The sequence below is a fragment of the Equus przewalskii genome, chromosome 5 (genome assembly GCF_037783145.1).
Source record: "Equus przewalskii isolate Varuska chromosome 5, EquPr2, whole genome shotgun sequence".
NCBI classification, from domain to species: Eukaryota; Metazoa; Chordata; class Mammalia; order Perissodactyla; family Equidae; genus Equus; species Equus przewalskii.
The window spans coordinates 80,684,398-80,690,755 of NC_091835.1; positions in this window are offsets into that span (position 1 = coordinate 80,684,398).

Below are 6,358 nucleotides of genomic sequence, written 5' to 3' on the forward strand. Positions count from 1 at the left end.
CTCCAGCTCCAGCTCCCATGGATTTTGACATCGCTGTTTATTTCCCAATTGTGTGTCCTCAGAATTCTCTCTTTTCTTCAGCCTTCATCCCTCCTTGCCCCTGGTTACTTGAGCTGACTTCCAGACCAAAGGAGCCTGCCCAAAACAATGACCATATGCTTCATCTTCAGAATTCCCATTTTGCTTTTCCCTTGAACAGGAGTGCCTGCCAGGTCCAAGGCTGTAGCACGATTCTCCTTTGACTGGGTTAAAGAAGTCTGTACCATCTTTGACCAATAAGACTGGACCCGCTTTCTCTTTATGTGGTAGTTACCATTGCCCATAATCCTTTCAAAGACTGCTTCCTGCATTGATGTATTTGCTGCCAGCAAAGCCTTAGGAATGTCAAGACCATGGGGCAAATGACACGTGAATCATAGCAGAAGAAAGTTTCCAGTTCCTCTAACATCCTTTCCTATCACACGGAGTTTGTGGACTTACTAAGAGGCCAACTCTGAGCTATCAGTTGCCTCTAGAATTAGTTGGAAATCCACCTACATAGTTCCGGTGGTTTCCACTACAAAGTTGGAGTCCGTAAAGTTTGAACCTCCACAACCTATCAAGGTCTGAATTCAAAGCTCCACTAAACCAGAAGTATAGTCTGAGGCCAATGCTGGAATGGGTCTCCGCTCCTTCAGGTTGCTTTTCTGTCAGCACCAGAGAATTTTCCACCCCAGGTAGTAACCAGGCAGCAGAATGCATTCATAGGTTAAAAACTTTGTAATATAAACTTCCTGAATGTTAGGAATCAAAAAACTAGTTCTCTCCTCAAGGGCTCACAGCCTGATGAGAATTATATAAATAGTTACAGAATATTCATGCTAAGAATTTCAATAAACATATTTAGAAAGAGCTGTACAAATTCAGAGGAAGACCTGTCTGTCCAGGGGGAGAACTTCCAGATTTTTCTTGAGTGGGAATTTAAAGGATAAATAGGTTTGGTGGCACCTTTGAGTACCAGCAAAGGGACATTGGCGCAGCTTCTTTTCCTCCAAGATCCACTGGGATTGAGACCTTTAGGGCATGTTGGTTCAGGAGCCTGAGGCTCCTGGGACGGTTCCAGGCTCCTCTAGGCAACCGCCTCTGGGTCTGCAGAACCGCTCATCTGTGCAGACAAATGGGCCCAGTCATCTCCGTCCGTCAGGGTGAGTGCATCGCGGAGGGGATCGCTGGAGACTGGCTCACTGGGGGAGGAGTTCCTGAGAATTCCCGGAAGGAATTAGAGGCCCCCTTGTTGCGAGTTATCTGGCATATGACATAGCATCTTCTGTGTGTCACTGCTCCTAAAATGACTTCTTCCAAAACACGCACAGATACACAAACCTGTTTCCTCTCAAACCTTAATCTCAGTAAATGGGGTTTCTCAACCTAGAATCTGTAAATTCCTGTTTCTTCCTCCCTCTCCCTCCAGTTATTCACCAAGTTCTGTACTTTTACTGCTCTTCACATTTATATTTGCATAAGCCAATTTTTAAAGTAAAATCATCTTTTTTCAGGTAGTAAATTTCTACTGCAGAAGTAATATGATGTTACTGAGATTAATTCCAAGTGCAGGAAACTATGAATTATCATGTAGAAAACCTTACCTATGAGATGTATTATTTGATCTGTAAAATAATTTGAGATTGAAAGTATATGTGGCAAGTAGCACTTCTGAAATGTAAAGTTTAATATGGTATCAATTGTTTCTAGTACAGTCCTTTTCACAAGAAAAAAAATTTCTAACTATGGGGATGGATGTTAACTAGACTTATTGTGGTGATCATTTCACAGTATATGCAAGTATCGAATCATTATGTTGTACCCTTGAAACTAATGTAATGTTACATGTCAGTTATACCTCAACAAAAAAATAATATCTAAGTCCTCCATAAATATGGAACAGCTTGTGTCTAGTGAGAATTAGTTTTCACAAATATCACCAATTATTGATATTTAGTCATTAATTATATTTGTTACCAAGAAAACAGTAATTAAAATACTATATTAAGGGCCAGCCTGGTGGCACAGGGGTTAAGTGTGCATGTTCCACTTCGGCAGCCCAGGGCTTGCCGGTTTGGATCCCGGGTGTGGACATGGCACCACTTGGCAAGCCATGCTGTGGTAGGCGTCCCACATATAAAGTAGAGGAAGATGGGCACGGATGTTAGCTCAGGGCCAGCCTTCCTCAGAAAAAAGAGGAGGATTGGCAGCAGATGTTAGCTCAGGGCTGATGTTTCTCCAAAAAAAAAAAATACTATATTAAGGGCTATAGTTATTTTCTTTAAGTAAGCCAATTAGACAAAAATGTATCTTTGGGTCTTGTACACTCTAGTTGGGTTGTTTTCTGTAGCGTAAATTCAGATATTTTTAAAAGTTACCGGTTGAAACTGTGTTCTTTCTTTTTAACTTGCCATCTCAGTCCCTGGGAGTCCTCCATTTATGCTGGAAGTCAGGCAGCCACCGCAGGGGCCACCACAGGGAAAATTATGGTCTGGGCTCTTCAACTGTCAGGATGAATTTCCCATTGAAATCATTTTATTGCAATGATTCTTATATATCTTCTTTCACTGTTAAATAACTTTTGCAAAAAAGGAGTCAGTGATGCAGGTGCATGGGTGTAGTGTGAATGTTACAGTCTGACGTGTGACTAGTGTGGGAAACTAAACCTCTCACGTAACAGGTGTGCCTTGAACGTCTGCTATGCTGCCAAGCAGGGGAGCCCAGAGGCTGTGAGTTCATCTCACTGTTGGCCTTTAAATTTTGCAGAGTCTGTAATGCTAAAAAAAAGGAAAGGTCACAAATTAAGCGCTTGGAAATATTCGCAGATGCTTTATCTGTTTTCTAGAGTACACATTAGTCTCTTTCATAGTGATAGCAGTGGTTACAGGCTTTATCAATCCCAATGCATGTGAGAGATTCCCAGACTGTTTACTGAGCAAAGTCAGTCAAACAAGCTACAGTTGGTCCGTCGATCCAAACACCCAGATGGCGAATTCCACCTGGAATTTAAACTTATCTTAGATACAGACATGATTTCAACGGTCTGTCTTGCTTAAAGTAGATTCAGATGGCTTTAAATATGTTATCTGATTTACCTTTCTGAAATGAAAATGGAAAACACAATCGTACTTACCTCCCTGGGCAGACGTACAGTGAAGGCTTATTCCTGAAGACCACAGAATGTAAGAGGACTCCCCCTGACCGGCCGAAGGGGCCCTTACACCACCATTACCCCTCTCACCCGGCCCCTGTTCCCTTCCGGGTGGGCGAGCTTTGGGCCTCGATGTCTAAAGTATCCCTTGTTTTTCTCCTTTTGATTCGCTCTTCTTTTACAATGTGTTGCTTGAAACATTCGATTTGTTTAAAGCATTTAAAAACTCAACTGCAAACAAAGCAGGAAATGTGATAATGGATCATTAACTCAGAAGCAGATTTCTAACTGCGGTTGACATTTTGTTCGTTGTCTCCTACCAGCTTTCTGTTTTTTACCTTTTGCTAAAACTCTGGCTGGGATTTGTTTGAGTTGCGTCAAAACTCCTCTCTAGTGAGCTTTTGCCGGGTTACGCTGCTCATCTTGGCTTTATTCAAAATTTGGGTAGTTTGTTCATCATGGATTCTTTTGCCTTTTGACGTTTTTTAAAATATTGCATGAAAATATCACTCATCTTGCTTACTCAGTTGTTTGAAACCCCTGTGAGTTTAGCGCCCAAGGAGAGAGCCTCGCTCCCGTCGGCCTGGTCCTGCCCTGATGACAGCCAACCTCAGTATCTTAGTGGCTTACAAGAACAAATGTTCATTTCTTGTTCGCATCTCCCTGGGGTCACAGGTCAGCTGCAGCTCTGCGGGGCTCAGCTGGGCTCTGCTTGACTCAGCCCCACGTGTCTTCTCCTTCCAGAATGCTGGATGAAGCAGTGGCCTCTCTCTGGGATGTTCTGTTCTCGTCGGGGAGGATGAGAAGAGCAACGGTGTGTTAGCCTGTGCTGCCATAACAAAGTACATAATCTGGGTGGCTCAACCAGCAGAAATGTCACTCTGACAGTCTGGAGGCTGGCTATCCGAGATCAGGGTGCCAGCACGGTCAGGTTCTGCTGAGAACCCTCCTCCTGGCCTGCAGGTGGCCCCCGGCTCACTCTGTCCTCACGTGGCAGAGAGCGAGCGAGCTCCAGTCTCTTCTCCTTCTGCTAAGGACACCAATCCCATCACGGGGGCCCTACCCTCATGACTTCATCTAAGCCTACTTACCTCCCCAGGCTTCACCTCCAAATGTCATCACAATGAGGGCCAGGGCTTCCACATATGGACTGGACGGGACACAAACGTTCAGTCCACAGCAAAGGGACAATCACTGACATACACCGTGATGGATTGTGCTCTGGATCTCAGAGCGTCTGCCTAGATCTGAAATTCTGTCGCTGTGCTCATGTTCCATCCGTCAAAGCAGTGACAGGGCCAGACCTGAGGTCAAAGCAGTGGGCTGTATCCTCTGCCTTCTGAAGGGGAGAGCGTGGTGGGGAGCCGTCTGATTTACCACACTCTATGTGGCTACAACCTGAACTCCAGGATGCGTGGGGCTGGGTCCTGGGGTCTGTTCCCAGCCGTCCAGTTCAGCTCTCCCAGCCCGTTACAGGACTGTACTCACCGCCCCCTTGAAGGTGGGGACAGCTGTGCGGTTTACTCTGGTCGATGCGTGCAGTGGAGGGGAATGCTTCCCTGCCGGGCAGCAGCTTTAAGAGACAATGCACCAGTGACCTCCTCCCCTTTCTCTCCCTCATCAGTATGAACGCCTGTGTCCCTGAGTCAGCAGAACCCCCTGACATACCGTGATGGACATGGAGAACGAGACAGACAAACTGTTGTTAGCTAAGCCCCTGAGATTTGAGGTTGTTTGTTGTGGCAGCTTAACCCAGCCCATCCTGACTAGTGCACTTGGCTTTCAGGGATGATTCCCCTTCTTTGAGTCTGAGATGTGTATTTCTATTAACTATGATCACTCTTGGGGCTGGCCCAGTGGCATAGCGGTTAAGTTCATGCACTCTGCTTCAGCAGCCTAGGCTTCACGGGTTCAGATCCCGGGTGCAGACCTGTGTACCACTTATCAGGCCGTGCTGTGGTGGTGTACCATATATAAAGTGCAGGAAGATTGGCACGAATGTTATCTCAGGGACCATCTTCCTCAAGCAAAGAGAGGAAGGTTGGCAACGGACGTTAGCTCAGGGACAATCTTCCTCACCAAAAAAAAGAAAAAAATCTATCTATCTATATATAAAATCACTCTTACCCTAAAGGTTAGACGAGTGGTTCTAAAATTAGTGGGTGAAAGTCTGACAAAAAACAGGACATTCACATAGTCTCAAAGTATCTCCTCCCAAAATACTTATTAATTCTAAAGGAAAAAAATAGTAAACTTACAGTAAGTAACTTAACCAAGGGATCAAATTTCCATTGTCAGTAATGGGATAAGGAAGTATTGTGTGCCTCCCAAAAGATGCACTGAGAAGGACACAGCCCTTCTGTGGTGTTCCTGGTGAAAATGCACACCCTAAATGTAATCCTGAAGAAACACTAGAAAGAACCAAATTGACGGACATTCTTCAAAACAACAAAGGGTCAAGAGTAGCCAAGACATGCATGAGTAAGAAGTATAAGGGATGGAAACTCATCTGACACAAGGACACTGCAGATCATTGCAAGCAACGTATTTTCCGATAAGTGGTTCTGGGACGGCTACCCGTGTGTGAAAAGATGAAATCAAACCATACGCAAAAGCAAATTCCAGGTGGACTAGAGACAAAAGTATGTACAGCAAAATTATAAACTACAAACTCTTTAGAAGAAAATATAGGAAAAATAATTTTATAACTTTGGGATAGGAAAGGATTACTTTAAAAAGATGCAATAAGCAGAAGCCATAAGGAGAAGCTAATAAATTTGACAGCATCAAAAGGCACCATAAGGAGAGGGAAAAAGATCATCTACAAATAGAAGATACATGTAGTGGATATGACTGACGAAGGACTGGAATTTAGAATCTATGAATATCTGTGATTCAAAAAAGAAAACTTGGTAGAAAAATGGGCAAAAGAAATAAATGGTAGTATCCCAATGAAAAAGACCAATGGCCCATTAATCTCCTTGGTAATCAGGTGTTGCAGTGCTTGACAGACCTGCTTATCCTGCCCAAGAGTTCACACTGTTCCCTGCAAGAGCCTGGATTCAACCCCAGGAAGCTGGGCTCCGGACCTCACTCTCAACCACGATGCCCTACCAGGTCCTACAGGTCAACAATCTTGAAGTCTAATTATGTTTTACTTAAGTGAAATAAGCAATGTGAGTTTCA